The sequence below is a fragment of the Carlito syrichta genome, unplaced genomic scaffold (assembly GCF_000164805.1).
Source record: "Carlito syrichta isolate Samal-C Ts95f unplaced genomic scaffold, Tarsius_syrichta-2.0.1 Scaffold304734, whole genome shotgun sequence".
Classification (NCBI taxonomy): domain Eukaryota; kingdom Metazoa; phylum Chordata; class Mammalia; order Primates; family Tarsiidae; genus Carlito; species Carlito syrichta.
This window is the reverse complement of record NW_007248830.1, coordinates 606,057-622,900: the sequence shown is the minus strand read 5'-3', so window position 1 is coordinate 622,900 and position 16,844 is coordinate 606,057. Positions and strand designations below refer to the sequence as shown.

At 39.0% G+C, this 16,844-nt stretch overlaps 1 protein-coding gene across 1 annotated transcript in view; it reads right to left on the bottom strand.

Annotated features, from left to right (window-relative positions):
- INPP4B (inositol polyphosphate-4-phosphatase type II B) overlaps nucleotides 1-16,844 on the bottom strand; it is a 433,157-nt gene that overhangs the window by 373,481 nt on the left and 42,832 nt on the right. The gene's annotated exons all lie outside the window — the stretch shown is intronic.

Sequence of the window (16,844 nt, the reverse complement as noted above, 5' to 3'; positions counted from 1 at the left end):
GAGATGCAAACTCTCCTCACTAGAGGCTGTTTAAGTCAGGTCCAACCTGTGGCTTGCTGCAAGTTGGAGCTATGGATGGGGAAACTGAGAAGTAGTCCTGAGTCCAGGATTTCATGGTGAATGTGGACAGGATTCTACACCATCCCTAACCAACTCCTCTGACCCTAGCAAGAAGGGAGAGAAGGCTGGGGTATTTGGGTTATGTTGTGGCACTACTGGAATAGAGGTGATGCAGATTAAATCTGAAACTTGAAGGCAAAGAAAATTATGGATACAATTATCACCTTTCTATCACTTACAGATCATCTCTTTTATAGAAGTACAAACAGAGAGAAAAAGCGGGAGCTTTGGAATGAAACAGGCCTGGTTTTAGTACGGTTTAAACAGTTAAGCAATGCTGGAAAAATTATTTAACTGCTTAGCTTCTTCTTGCCAGACTTTGGGATTCTGTTATTCCTTATGGCATTTTGTCAGAGTTTTTCCTTATACAAACCACATGCTTCTAGCAATACAGAAGAGCTTAGGAAAGCACATATGGAAAAAAATAATAGTTACAGTTTATTTACCCTCACTATTTATGAGACATTTTGTTGACACTCTCTTTGTGTTCAAACATTTTTTTTTTTTTGAGTTGGAGCCTCACTCTGTCACCCAGGCTAGAGTGCAGTGGCATGTTCATGGCCACCACAGCCTTGACCTTCTCAGGTGATCCTTCTGCCTCAGCCTTTCAGGTAGCTGGAACTACAGGCATGCACCACCACGCCTGACTAATTCTTTTTTTAAAAAATGTATTGTAGGGCAACCCCTTCAGGTCCCCTCCCACTGTGGGAGCTTCTCTGTCCTCTCAATAAATCCTGCTTTCTCAAAAAAAAAAAAAAAAAAAAGTATTGTAGAGACAAGGTCTTGCCAAGTTGTCCAGGCTGGTCTCAAACCCCTGGACTCAGGTAATCCTCTCACCTCAGCCTCCCAAAGTACTGGGATTACAGGCTTGAACCACCACGTCTGGCCAGAGCTCTCTTTGTTTCTTTGTTTCAATTATTTGTTTTACATATTAAAAGCAAGAGGTTTAGAAACATTAAGTGCTCATATTTACATTACTTGACTTATCTGGTAGCTCACTTACATCCTAGCCCACCAGTCCCAAATTTCTTGGCGTTCTGACTTGGCATACTCCTACGCATTGGCACCCCTTTTGGAAGACCCAATGCCATAAATCTTTATGGCTCAACCCAAGAGATCTAAAGTTAAAAAAAAATACTGATGCAAAGTTTCAATAACATCAGCACATCACCGGAAGTAAAGAAAAACCTAGATTTAGATTCCTGCTGTTCTTTGGTGCTTATTTTTATCATTTCCTCTACTTGCCTTATGAATGTTCTATTGCTCATTCTCTTGGTTTTCAGCTTACAATGAATAGCTCTCTCTTCATTTCCTGATACTGACATATATCTGTCTTTGGATTTTAAAGCTGGGGCCACTAGGTTTCAAACACTCGTGTCTTGCCCACTTTCTGCTTGTAGCCTTGTCTCTGTCTTGTGAGCTCATGACACCTTTGCTCAAAATAAGTCACTTCTTTTCTGAATTCTGATCAAACATGATTGTGGGCTGTGGTTAGTTCCCAGAAGTGAGCAGCTGCTCTCCATTTCATCAGAGAAACTCTTAGGTTTGCTCCCCATAAAAAGAGACAATTTCTATTAAACTGAAAAGTTCTGCCCAATCCAATCTGCAGAGCCCCCAAAACTGATGAAGAAAACACAGTAATAATGGCACCTTGTTTTTCATTATATTCTATATCGAAAAAGCAGTCCTAGAAAACAACAAAAGTTGCATCTTGGGCTGTACTTACCTCTTTTATTTCTAACAGCTCATAGAATTTACTATTCTCAAGGGCTCATGCAGGAAGATGTCATAGACAGACCCTGAGATAAAGCAAAATTCCTGAGCTATGGTCCCAAATTTCCTGCTTTCTAGTTCTGTGGCATTGAGCAAGTGACAAATCAGACACTCAATTGCCTCATCTGTCTACTCACTTCTCAAGGAGGAGGTGAGGAAGAAATTATGCCTTTTATGAATGGACTTTTCTATGCAAAACATAATATTTACTATCATTATATTAATATTTATCAATACCAATCTTAGGTGTTTTATTATAATGTAAATTTTTTGACTCAGTCTTATTCAAACAGCTCCTTAAAAGCTGTCACCAGTCCAATATTTCTTTGTAAATACCAAGTCAGTACATGAGTCACTGCATTTCATAAGGCGAAACCTATACGTATCATTGATCTATAGATACTAAATCTGTCCTACTGGAAGAGTGATAAATGATGAGTGGATTGCTTCATGAACATGTTACTCATTTGATCACAACAAAACCCATTCTGCATGGGAATTATTTAATAGTCAATAAAGAATCCTGAAAAATCCATTTTTAGAAATAAAAAAAATGTCCTATCAGTCTTCCAGCAGTACTTAAATCACTGCTCATTTCCCCAATAAAATTCCTCTCTAGGAGTAAGTGGCCCACATAATGCAATGCTTTGGGATTTTGCTTCTGTTTCATTTTGTTTACTTAAGCATTCTATCACTTGAATCAAATGGGAAGTAACAAATGAATGTTACTTGGCAATCATTCAATCATCAACAGATCTTTACTTCTATTTCTGCATTTTTACTAGCTTTGTTTGGGCTTAGCTATTTAAAAGTATTCCCAGAACCCAGAAGAGTTTAAATACATACGATCTTGGTAGGTTGGGATTCAGATGTTCTTGAATTGACTATTTCTCATTGAAAAGGTAAAAAAAAAGAAAAAAGAAAAAACACCAGCATAAAAGTAATGTTATTTTTTAAACATTGCTTGAAATCCCGGTCGTTGTGCATGCTAACACCAAGACACACAAAATACATCAGTTGCTAGATTTGACCAGAAGTTGATCTGAGGGCTGGAAATTGTCAGCCTCTGGTCATGATGCTTACAGCTACTACCTGGACTTTTAGGACAAGGTCACAGATTATCTTCTACTCTAGTAGTTCTCCTAATAGTTGAGAGTCTAGAAGTTAAAGGGCAGAGCTCTTTAGAAGGTTTGTTGAGTTAAAAATTCTGTCTATCCCCAAATACTGTTTTTTTAAAGTAAAATATTAGCTTGTGTACCAAATGATGTCATATCAAGGCTATTGAGTCCATCATTTCAGCCTACTTTGGCTGGAAGCATAAAATTATCTTGACTCATGTCAGAGAATTCAGTTCCAGCAATAATTAAGTTCAAGTAGAAAACAACTCTTCACTCAGGTGCCTTTGATTTCAGTAGCACTGCCTGAATTCAAGTAGTGTTAAAAACCTGCATCAGATATGGAGTGTGTAAATAAGCAGGCGCCTGCCACTGACTTTCACGAGAGCAGTGACATGAGCCACTGAGGCACTGTGAGTGCACGGTCAATACAAAGTGACTGTTTCCTCCTAAGTACTCTTTGTTCTGTGAGATTGGGTCTTTTTTCTTGCCTCGCCCCCATTTCATCTCTATTCTTGCCATTCAACACTAGAGGCTTCTGTCGATGCTAAAGCAACTCCATCTTGGATACTCATCTACTATATTGACTTCTGATTAACCCCTGTTCCAGGAATGCCTCTAAGATTTCTATTTTATCTATTGTTCCTTGTGTAAGAGCATGCATGTACCATAAATCCTGTCCATAGGTCAACACAAACTTGACAAGAAATTCTACTCTCAGGCAGATTCATACAGCATTCTTGACTTTCCCTGAGGCATCAGCTTCAAGTGTTCTACACATTCCTTCCTATGGTAGGTAAGTCCCGAGTCAGAGGCATTACTCTCAGTGGCACAGGAATCCACCATCTTGTCTCATTGCCACTTGATACAGAGACATGGCTTCTGTGATCTTTCTTCCCAAGAAACCAGATTTGTCAGCCTCTTTCCTCAGCCTCTCAGCTTACTTGGACTTTGGGGATAGGTTCACATAGACCTGCTCAGGCTGCTACCACTTCTAAGAAAATTTACTCTATTTCTTCTAGAACAAAACAGTAGCCACAGGTGAGCAGAGGTATATGGGGGGCTATGACAAGAATTTTCACATCTCTATAAATCTATACTCAAACTTAGCCAAAGGAAATTTAAACTTAGAGGAGAAACCACACAGCATAGCATATAGAGAATAAAGAAATGATTTTTTGACTGAAGATAAAATTATACTTGATACCTGGGATCTAGCCTAAAGAGCTATGTGTCTCTGAATGAATAACTCAATCTTTTTGAGCTTCATCTGTAAAATGGAGGTAAAAAAGAAGCCTTCATAGATTTTCTATTAAGATGATACGAGGTAATATATATAAAAGCTAGGTATATGAGTCCTTTTAAGTGATTATTCTTGACATTAATATGAATATAGTTATATTGCACATTAACACAAAAATGGATTTTGTTTATCTCACACTTTTTACTAGTCATACGCTCAAGATATTCCAGGTTGGTTCTGATTTGTATATTCTTTTGGTAAAAGCATTTTCAGCACAGTGGTTCATGCCTGTAATTCGAGTATTTTGGGAGACCAAGGAGGGAGAATCACTTCAGTTCAGGAGTTCAAAGCCAGCCCCAGCAACATAGTGAGACTCTGTCTCTACAAAAAATAAAAAAAATTAGCCAGGCATCATTGGAGTGCATGCTTGTAGTCTCAGCTACTCAGGAGGCTGAGGCAGAAGACTCACCTGAGCTCTAGAGGTCAAGGATGTAGTGAACCATGATTGTTCACTACATTCCAGCCTGGATGACAGAGTGAGACTCTAACTCAAAAACAACAAAAAAGCATGTATTAAATATATGTCTATGATTTTTATGTGTATAACTTCTTTTTTCTTTTCTTTTCTTTTTTTTTTGAGTTGAAGTCTCACTCTGTCACTCAGGCTGGAGTGCAGTGGCACTCTCATGGCCACCGCAGCCTTGACCTCCTGCTGCGTTCAGGCCATCAGTCCACCTCAGCCTTCCAAGTAGCTGGAACCACAGGTACATGCCACCACACTCAGCTAATTTTTTGATTTATTGTAGAGATGAGGTCTCGCCAAGTTGCCCAGGCTGGCCTCAAACCTGTGGGCTCAGACAATCCTCTCACCTTTATCTCCCAAAGTGGTGGGATTATAGGCGTGAGCCACCGAGCCCGGAAATTTCTTGTTTTCATATAGCTAAATATACTTCGTAAAACCCTTGACTGGATCATGTGTTAGCATTAAAAATCAGAGACATCATTAATATATTCCCTATGAAACCAGATGTGCACACTGACACTTGCTAGTCTCACCTCTAACTAGGCACTTCTAAATGAGAATCCAACAATATAAAAAGAAAGCTTTATTTTCTGTCTAACAGCAGTTGTGCGACATGTAAATGGTCAGCTCACTCTCTAAGCAGGGGTTTAACTAGGAGGTTAATATCCCTTTACTCAGAGTATGATGGCCCACAGGGAAGTATTAGCTTAACAAGTGAGATGTCCCAGAGGATCATGGAAAGACTTGCTTCTCTTCTGGGTACATTCCCTTCATCAAAAAGGAAGGCTGCACATGCTAATAAAGCTTCTTTTCCTGGCAATTAAAACTAAATGAATGTTACAGCAAAGAACCAATATATCCTGATGGAAGCATACCTTCAACTCTGATAAAAGTGCAGCTCTTGTACCCCCTATAGACACTTTGTATGAAAAATGGAAGAGAGAAATCCGAGCCTGTTAATGGCAAAAAATGTCAGGGTACAAAGCACAGGGGGCATCTTAGAATAGAAAAGTGTCTTTATATAAACAAGGCTTTAGGAATATAACCATCTAACTTCCAGCCTTCCTCAATTGCACCATTTTAATCTTACCACCACCGCTAAGAGAATCAGTGCCTTTCATAAAGATTCATGTAAGTCTTTTGAAGCCTAGAGTACAGTTTTTTGGTTTTTTGTCTGTTTTTTGTTTTACTCATTTCTCAAACTCTTAAGTTTTGGTTGGGTTTCTCAAAACTGTCACATATATATCCTTCCTCCTTTCTGTACTCCAGAAAATTAGACGCTACTAATCAACTGATAAGTCAATTTAGGTTGTGTTTCAGTACAATAAATTACTGGACTCTATTATATGGTTTCACAGTCACCATTCTATACCAATGATTACATCTGGATTAAATCAATTTACATCATACATTAAAAGATATGTGGAACACTTAAAAACCCTAATAGCCCCTCTGTCTAATTACTTTGCTAGTATAACATGCTTTTCTATTTTTAGTCTCCTCTGCCTTTCTGTTCTTTATTCTTCCTTCCTCTCACGAGTTTTAAGAAGACAGTAATTTTCTGAAGCCTAAGATGTCAACCTCCTCCGTTCATATTCTCTGAGTAGATTGAGAAGACAATACTACTAGGTCCCAGTATTGCAATCCACGATAGCTCAGTTTTGTGTAGTAACATAGAAGAACGCACAGTGTTCCTGCCTCATACTAATACTCACATAAGGAGAATTGCATAAATAGATGGGAATACTCTCTTCACTGCTGAATATCTGCTTAAGGTTATTTCTTAGGATTGGCTCTATATCATGTAATGCTGATTTATGGTCATTAGCATATATGCTTCCATGTTCTCTATAAAATCTTTGAGTCTTTAATTCGTTGAGTGAATTAAAGATTCTTCATCTTGTCCCCCTGTTCATTTTAGCTTATTTTCAGTAGAGCAAGGCTGCTTTCTGTAACTTTTTTTCATTCGACGTATGCTTTTTTGTTCTTTTCTCTGCCATCTCAAATTTCCTCTCTAACATATGCTTCTCTCATCACTCTGAAAGACAAGGTTATCGAAGTCACCACTTGTATATTTATAAGATCTGGGACTACAGAGGTCAAGAACACATCGCTCTTAACAAACCACAGCTTCTTCCCTCAGTTAACTAACAGTCTTTAAAGTCTTTATGGAAATGAAACAAAATGTGTTATTTTCTCCTTCACTATTGTATGGATGATTTTAATTACCAAGAACTTTCTTAAAGAGCATGTAAACCATGCATACCTGCCAACATAAGCAATGTTTTGGAAAAAATAAGAATAAATGTATAAAAGTTGTTGTAAAAAGATAATTAGAAACTTTAGGGTTTTTTTCTCTTCGTTCTACTTTGTCTTCTAGGGCACTGAATTTAAAAAAAATTAATGTTCCAAATTCAGAATCAGGGCCTTTCTTTTCAAGAATAATAATACTCAAAATAACTTGAAACTATAGTATTAATTTTAAGTTTCTAGGTCAGAGGGGGAAAGCAATTCAATGTTAAAGGTTGAAAGATAAAAAAATCAACCTAAGGATTCCACACACACATAAATATACAAATAAGTAAAGTCATCCTAATGCAAAAATTCCTTAGTCTGAGAAGCTGAGGGAGCACAGGATAAGGAGAATGGGAATTTTCTGGTATTGACAACCAACTGAGATGAGAACTACGTTTGTTCTTTTCAAATGCAAATTAACTGCTGTTCAGCTGGTGTCTTCATTGAAATAATGCTTGATATTTATGCTTTTAAATTGCAGCCATAGATTGCTAATGTCATCCATATTTCAAAGTTGTTGTTTAAGATAACATCTGAAACATGCAAAAAGGTGGGAGTGGCAGGAAGCAAAATTTACTAAACACTTACTATGTGCCAGGCAGCAGTGGCTTTAGACTCTGTGCATGTTAGCTCATGTCCAGAAAAACAATGTGTCTATTGTTACCTCATCATTCCATTAATACATATTCACATAGCTTACTAATCAGTCAGTCAATATTTGTAGACTATAGGGCATGGCCCAAGGATAATGACTATCTTTTTATTTAACCCATAGCTTAGTATTCAGCAGTCTGATTTTTTTTTTTTTTTTTTTTTAATAACATCATTCTGCTCAGTCTGGTCCTCTGCCTATTCTGTGGTAATTTAGCTTTGTAGCAAGAATTTTAAGACTCTCAACACTCTGATAATAGAATCCAAATAAAACTTGAGGAAAGGATGAGTTTAATGCCATAGGGGGGAAACAGATGACAGACTTATTGAGAAATGTAGGTAATAATCTGCAAGAGGGAATTTAAGAGATTTTGTTACAGAAATATTGCTTTAGAATTCGTGCTACACTGAGATTTGAACACCACGGCTCCTAAATTTTGTTACAACGGATTCACTTATAAATTACACGGTTTTCCTTGATGTAAAAGGCTAGATTCAGATTGTTGAAAAATAAGCCCTGAAATAAAATTTGTTACTTTTTCCCATAACAGAACAATATTAAAATATGCCACCACATTTTATATGCGTCTCTGTGTGTGTGAAATAGAAACGTTGGTCTTTCAATAGACAAAAAAAAAAAAAAGGCTGACAAAATGAAATTCACTTCTTAGTTGAGAACGTTATTGATACTAAAATAAACTTCACACCCCACCCAGTACCAGTTCTCAATTTAAGTATCATTGAAGCATCAAGAGGGAAAGGAAAACAACACAACCTCTGTTTGGAACAATGGTGCTCTCGGGAAATGATCTTGGATTGTTTGTGCTGGGAGCAGCAAATAACAGCTGTAACAGCAGACAGCTTATTTGCATATGAAAAGAACAAATTTGGTTCTAATCAAGGTTGTCAATACCAGAAGACTCCCATTCTCCTTTTCCCCTGCTCCTTCAGCTTCACTCCTTAGACAAGTCAATTTTGTCTTATTTCCATGAGTATTACCTAGGTGGCTGAGACTCCATCCTCAAGCAACTGAATTAAAAACAAGCCTGTGCCCATGTGTCTTCTGGTTTTGATCTCCCACGCTGCATGCCATAAACCCCAAGCTGGGCTAGCACCGCCTCATGTTGCCTTCAGACTTGGCTTTCCTGTGCATGCTCCCGATTCACGTTCCACTTTGGAAACAAGTGCTTGCAGCTTTCTGCTGCTCTTTTCAGCAGGAACATATGTGTTGCTTAAGAAAGGATGAAGATGTTATTCCAAGAAGGGAAGCAGGTCCCCTTGAATACTAAAAGAAGTATTGTGAGGCAATTAATGGAAATCTGTAGTGTTAGGACCAAGATTGAAGAAGTCAGGGGAAAAAGAAACACCAAGAACAACCTTAATGAAGACTTTTGCTCTCCTTCCTTTCCAGGAGCCAAGATGGCAACACTTTTGCAGAACAACTACCATTGATATGGGAGCCAATAGGGTTTCTGTCCAGGACAAGCATGTGGACTATTAATGGATTCAGCATGCAGGTGAGGGCTGCTTCCTTATCTACTCCTTCTGAACCAAAAGATAAGGCCAAAAGTAAAGAAAGAAGGTGACACTCAGGTGGCAGAAAAGTCAGGGCTTCAGTCACCAGAAGTGAATGGCTGAGCGGGATGTGGCTAGACTCCAGGTGAGAACTAGCAAGTACTTGGAAGTCTAAGGAAGAATAAAGAAGAGGAGCCATGATTATGCCACTGTACTCCAGCCAGCAGAGTGAGACCCTAACTTAAAAAAAAGAAAAGAAGAGAGGAGTCTGGAATGTTGCCTTGAGGGGTTGACAGTCTCCTAAGGAAATCTGAGGTTCATTTGTTTGGGCAGGAAGTAGCAAGCAGTCTGGAAGCAGCTATTCAGTGGGATGACGTCACATGCAAGTAATGACTCATGGTCTAGGACTCACCAAATCCAGAACATGCTTTTTTCAACCCAAAGTGTTTTAGAAGAATTACATTGTATACAATGCACTTAAGAGCTTGAATTTTAGGGGAGTAGTGCCTAAATTTAGGTTAAAGAATGAATTTCAGTAATTTTTTTCCTAAAAAATTGTTTTGGGCTTATTGGTTATGTGTGCGGCTAATAGTTTTTAGAAAATTGCTGATCTAATGCCACATATTTTACTAGTAGAAATAAAGTGTGAAATCGGAGCCATACAAAAAGATAGGTTAGAAAATAAGGAAATAGAAAGACTGGGAAAAAGAGACAGTTCTGGAGGGTAATTAGCTTCTCATCTTATTGCTTCCATCTAGATCATTCTTTGGGGGAGGACAAGTTTTGAAGAGTTTGAAGAAGATAACTCCCCATTTCGCTTCAGTCTCCAGTCATATGAGTGATTTTGTGTAGACAAGAGAAAATGTCAACATTCACATTGAATAATTAAGCTTTGAGGGTGTCAGTCACAAGAACGTTGACTCACAGGAAATCAAACAAGGTTCATACAGATAAGCTAAAGCTAGTAATGACTAGTGATCTAGGGTGTGAAAAGTAGGAGAAGGAGGAGTTTATAAGTGAGAAAGCAACCGTGGGCTAGCCTGAGGGCAGAAAGGGTCTAATTATTTGGAACAAAATCCACTAATTCAACAGTTTGTGAAAACAAACTGACAACTTAAAAGTGAAAAAGTGTTTCTAAGAGGACCTGAGTCTGAAGGAAACAAAGAGCATACTTTTCAGAATATTTGGGATCTCCAAGGAGAGCAATTTAAATCACAGCTCACAGGAGCACCTGATAGTTGAATGTAGAAGGCTTCAGAGTCTAGGCACACCAGAAGTTTCAAAACAAAGAATTACTGTACACTACCCAAATTAAATTAAAAAGAAGAGCCTTCTTGACTCTTCCACAACACATGGCAGACTAGGTAAGATAAGAATGTCAGGTCCAGCCGGGCTCGGTGGCTCAGCCTGTAATCCCGCGCTTTTGGGAAGCTGAGGTGAGTGGATTGCCTGAGCCCGTGGGTTCGAGACCCACCTGGGCAACTTGACGAGACCTCATCTCTACAATAAACCAAAAAATTAGCCAGGCGTGGTAGCGTGCGCCTGTAATTCCGGCTACTTGGAAGGCTGTGGCGGAAGGATCGTCGGAGCCCAGCAGGTCGAGGTTGTGGTGGCTGGGAGTGGCCACTGCACTCCAGTCTGGGCGACAGAGTGAGACTCCAACTCAAAAAAAAAAAAAAAAAAAGGAATGTCAGGTCCTTTCTAAGGACCTGGCAGTTCTTACTTGCTCTGTGTTCTAAATAGCCAAAAGTTGAGGGACACAGATTCCAGTCCTCATGGAGTGACTCCAGATTTGCTACGGAGTCTCAGTATCTTCATCTGGAAATGGGGGTGATAATTACATTTATCCTCATTGAGTGCTTGTGAGGAGCCAATTAAATAAAATTTATGAAAAAAGAGTTAAATTCCTAAGAATATATTAGTATGCACTCCTCACTTGCATATAGATTAGCTCAAACAACATGTGAAATAGGAATTATTGTCTACAATTTATAGATAAGAAATCAGAGTTTTCGAGAAGGTAAAGGATTAATCCAAGATATTAATTAGTATAATGCCATGAAGCAATCACTTATACACCTAGCACTATTCCTAGTGCTTTAACTGTACTGTCTCATTTAGTCAGCAAAACAACCCAGGAAAGATGCACTTTTCAGGATCACACAGGTAGCCATTGGCAGAGTCAGAATCCAAAGGCTCTCTTTGGCTGGCAGCCCAGCCCACACTCTCAAACACTGCCTTGGCATTGACTTCCCTCAGGGTCATATGTTGCAGACTGAAATTTAAACCCAAATTAGTACAGGCTCGGTGGCTCAGCCTGCAATCCTGCGCTTTGGGAGGCCGAGGTGAGTGGATTGCCTGAGCCCATGGGTTCGAGACCCACCTGGGCAACTTGGTAAGACCTCATCTCTACAATAAAATAAAATAAAATAAAAAATTAGCTGGGTGTGGTAGTTACTTGGAAGGCTGAGGCAGAAGGATCACTGGAGTCCAGCAGGTCGAGGCTGCACTGGCCAGGAGCGGCCACTGCACTCCAGTCTGGGTGACAGAGTGAGACTCCAACTAAAAAAAACCCCACCAAATTAGTCCATTTCTATTATTTTTATTGTCTGTGACTCTTCTGGTTGTTATTTATCTATGTCTATTCTTAAGAGTATCTCTACAAGAAGATCGTTTGCTTTTTGATGCTGTCATAACAGGAATCTTGAAGTTATTTTGTGAAAGATTCTGGGCAACAAATTCTATACAAGCAAGCAATCATTAGACATACAATACAGTCTAGTCATAGAACCCAACTTGTTCAGCTCAGTCTATAACTGATTTTTCTTATCAGTTCTCTCTAGAAGAAACCCCAAGGCCAATAAGACTCTATCCTTCTAATATCCAACTTGCAAACAATGAAATATTAATGGTTAAGTAACTGCATGCATTTGGAATTTTAAAATGGAGTCCCTTTTACAAATAATTGTGTTGGCAATAATTATAAAAACATTTCAAGGGCATATTTAAATATATCAATTTATTTTATACATAAGTGTGTGAGGATAAAGCAACAGAATTCAAGCATGCATTCAGTTCTTGGATGTTTTTTGAATGACTAAATGTGCCCAGCATGGTTTCTAGGTGGCAGTTTCACAGCACTGAATAAGAAAACAAGTCTCCTACTTTGTCATGCTTATAGTTTAGTGTGACAAGAAGTCAAAATAAAAATTAGTGAGAATTCTAAGCAGGGTGAGAAAATTGAGGGTGAAGGGGTATGGTAGATCAGGAAAAACTTCTCCGAGGAGGTGATATTTGAGCTGTGACCTAAAACATACCAAGAAACCAACTAAGGAGGTACAATACATGCAATAAAACAAATGTTTGGCAAAAAGAAGGCCCAGGTGGCTGATGGATAGCGAACTAGAAAATTGGCACAAGGTAAGGCAAGAATGGCCTGTTCCTTAAAACCTTTAAGATCCTTTGACTTTATTCTAGGTGAAATGGAAGCCATTGGAGGACTTTAACTAGGGGAGTAAAGAAATCACATTTATATTTTGTAAAGACTGGCTCTTCTGTCAGGAAGGGGCAGTGCAGGGGCAAAAACAGAGGCACACCCGTGTGGACTCGTCTGACTGGCCTTGGTGATAGCCCAGAGGGGCCGGGAATCAAGACAGTGGGGTGGTGGTGAAGAGAGCCGGTCAAATTTAGAATACATTTTCAACATAGAACTTACAGGACGGGGTGGTGAATTCAATGTGAGACTGGAGAAAAAGAACCAAGAAGGGGTGATGGTTGAAGATTTGAGTCATAAATGGTGGTGTACTTTATGGAGATGAACATCAGGGCATGGAGGAATGAAATATTTTGGAGGAAAAGAATGGGAACAAAAAATCGGGTCTGAGTCTTCTTAAGTTTAAAAAAATACCTCCTAGACAAGGAAGTGGAGATATCCGGTAGTTAGTTGAAAATGAGAGTAGAAAGCTCCACGGAAAAGTGAGAGTAAGAGTTATACATTTTGGAAACAAAGGCTCATAAATATTGTTTAAAGCCTTGGGCCTTGAAATTGATTAGAGTGGGAGGGTGTCCAAGTTTGCTTTGGGATAAAACAGATGTGAATTTGAACAGTTTGACCTGGAATACCCTGTAGGCTCAGACTGACTCCTTCCACCTTGTTACTGCAGATAACAGTCAAGAACGACAGAGTGAGACTCCAACTCAAAAAAAAGACAAAAAAAAACAAGAATAATCTCTTTGTCATTGCTAAAGCAGAAGTCATAAAGAAGGAAGGGACAGAGCACTTGAAAACCTTTGGGCTTTCCTCTACTGGAAATGTCACTGCAGGCAAGTCACTTAACCTCTCTACGACTCAGTTTCTTCAACTGTAAATGGAGAAAATATCGCTGATAACAGCTGCAAAAGGTCAAAACCCAAATAAGTAACATGTGGAGAAAGACTGTTTTGTACAATGAAAATGTAAGGGAATGTTTCTTTAATCTTGCATTTCACTCTGTTTGGTCTTCTTGCCTCCCTGTGGCATGGTTCCTAAGTGGTCTAGGATACATTTGGATGCCATCTGCTCTACAAGTAGACTGACAAATTTCAATCACACAATGTCAGAGGACCTCACTCCCACACAACCTTGGTGGTTTTCAAGTTGACACAAGGCAAAAACATCTAATGAACAAAGCCTCAAGGTAGCCCTGATTCCTCAATTACCCACCTAAGGAGAAACAGATGCTGCAAAAGTAGACCTATTTCAGTGACAAGTATCTCAGTGATGAGACAATGGAGGGGAGAAGGTAATGAGGTGGCCCCCACAGAAAGAGAAATACACAGTATGGGGTATGATGATCATGGATGAAAGACAGACCAAAAAAGCTATAAAGGAAATACTTAAGAAAAAAACTAACAACTAATTTGCTTACTCTATATGGAATAATCAGTTTGAGCCTGTGAATTTAAACCTGGTTGAAGACACTCCTTAATGAAAAGCTCCTATAATATATTACACTTAGAGAGAAACATGACAAGAAGAATAGATATACTTTATGGCAACATAATTCAGTTAAATGATATTGTCCTGGCAAGAGAAAATGGGAGTGAAGTTTGATCTCTCATATGCTTCTCATATATTAATTGATGTCTCATATCTCAACATTTGAAGAGTACACTAAACTAGAATTTAGACCTGTGTCAATAAGAACAGGCTACGATCCAATGGCACAATCCATTAAATCTTCACCAAAAACCACTGCCCACCTGACAGACTTGTTAAGAAGCTTTAATTGGTTTATTTTCTCTAAGTCACTATTTTAGAAATATAAACCATACTGCAGGGCTGGGAGTGGTGTCTAATGCCTTTAATCCTAGCGCTTTGGGAGGCCAAGGTAGGAGGATCTCTGAGCCCAAGTATTTGAGACCAGTCTAGGAAAAAAATTTTTTTTAAATTGGCTGGGCGTGGTGGCACATGCCTGTAGTTCCAGCTACTCGGGAGCCTGAGGTTGAAGGATTGCCTAAGCTCAAAATGTCAGGGCTGCAGTGAGTCGTGATCATGCCACTGCACTCCAGTTTGGGCAACAGAATGAGACCCTGACTCAAACAAAAACACATTATTGATCTTCCCTTTCCCATTCCTATACTTTAAATAATCAACCACAAAGGACATGGCCTCTGGAGCTAAAGTCTAGATTCCTCCACATCCTTGCCATACGGCCATATGCAAGTAATTGAACTTGCCTATGAAACAGAAATAATGGGAATCACCTGCAGAGCCTGTTGCAGGAACAGGGGGGAAAAAATAGAGACAGTGATTATTATGCACAAAAATGCAGTGCCCTGCTCAAGGAAGGATTGAGTGTGCTAAAGTGATTTACTCAAATAAATAGTATGGATATAGGTTAACCAGTAATGATTTAGTATGTACCAGGAACCCAGTTTCAGTGCCTTACATATACTAACTCATTTAATTCTCACAAGAACCTTGTAAGGTAAATAGTAATACCCCTCCCATTGTACAGACAAGGAAACAGATATTCAGAGATATTGTGCAATTTTTCTAAGGGCTTATGGCTAGACAGCAGCAAATACGGAATTCAAACGCTAGCAAGTCAGCCTCACACTCCTAGTTATTGGTTGGGAGTGATATTGGCTCCCTCCTCAGGTTCAGCTTAGTCTAGAATGCAAATCCATTTCTATTAGTTGTCTTTATTTTTGTTGTGTTGTTGGTACATGGCTGTTCTTTAAAAATATCTCAAATGTACTACTAGCTACCTGATGTCAAAGTTAAAACAGCTCAATGAAAGGCACATTGGGAAGAATCTTGACTATGCAAATTCTACCCAAGTAGGCAATTGTCAGGGGCACAGCCTGGTCATAGAGTCCTCCCTGTCCAGTTCAGCATGGCCTCCTGAACCTCCACCAAGCTTCACCTAGCACAGCATCTGATAGAGACTCGAATCCTCATATGGCCTACATATAAGTTGGTAGCAATAAAAGAATGTTTAAAGACCTATATTCATTTAGAATTTTAACAAGTTCCTAACAAACATGCAACAATTATGAAACACTGCAGGAGGATTTCTGGAGCTTTAATTTATTTTAGAGTGGGATTACAAGTAATACAGAGGGAAATGTAAATAAGCATTAATCACATCACCTTGGAAAATGAGCTAGGGTTTCATGCATTTTTCTACTTCCTTTTCCTGAGTTGTCTCTTGTGTTCCTTCTAAACCAAGTGAAATCTTACTCACTCTTCAAGACCTGGTCCAAATGCCTCTTCCTTTGAAATGATGTTTTTGAAACTGTGGTTACATTTAATCAATACTTGCTCAATGCTTCTGTAGTTCTTGGCTTATGTCTTCATTTTTCCCTTATAACAATCTGCCTGGCATCATTATAATTGTTTATCCTGACCATCTCCTGGAAATTCCTGGGAAGTTTAGGAATCAATAACAAGGGTTCTATTGTCTGATGATTAAAAGCAGGAACTAGGCCTGGCTTAGTGGCTCAGCCTGTAATCCCAGCACTTTGGGAGGCCGAGACAAGTGGATCGCCTGAGCCCGCGGGTTCGAGACCCACCCAAGCAACTTGGCAAGACCTCAACTCTACAATAAATCAAAAATTAGCCAGGTGTGGTAGTGCACGCCTGTAGTTCGGGCTACTTGGAAGGCTGAGGCGGAAGGATCACTGGAGCCCAGCAGGTCGAGGCTGTGGTGGCCGGCAGCGTGACACCACACTCCAGCCTGGGCAATGGAGTGAGACTCCAACTCAAATAAGAATAATAATAACAATAATAAAAGCAGGAACTTCTGAATCAGACAAAACCAAATTGAATGCTAACTCTGTCACTCAACTTCCACAAAATCTCCGGAAAGTTGACCTTTGGAAATTTAGGATTCTGTGTCCATCAAGTAAAGCTATTATGGGAAAGCATGATCTGAACTCAGACTTCTGAGTTCAAATCTTGATCTTGGGCTCAGTTCTTTACTTGCTCATATCTAAGTTTCCTTATCTATAAAACAAGAATGATAACAGCAATTAATAAAATTGTAAAAATTAAAGTAATTAGCCTGTGTAAATTATTATTATTATTATTATTATTTTTTTTTTTTTTTAGTTGGAGTCTCAC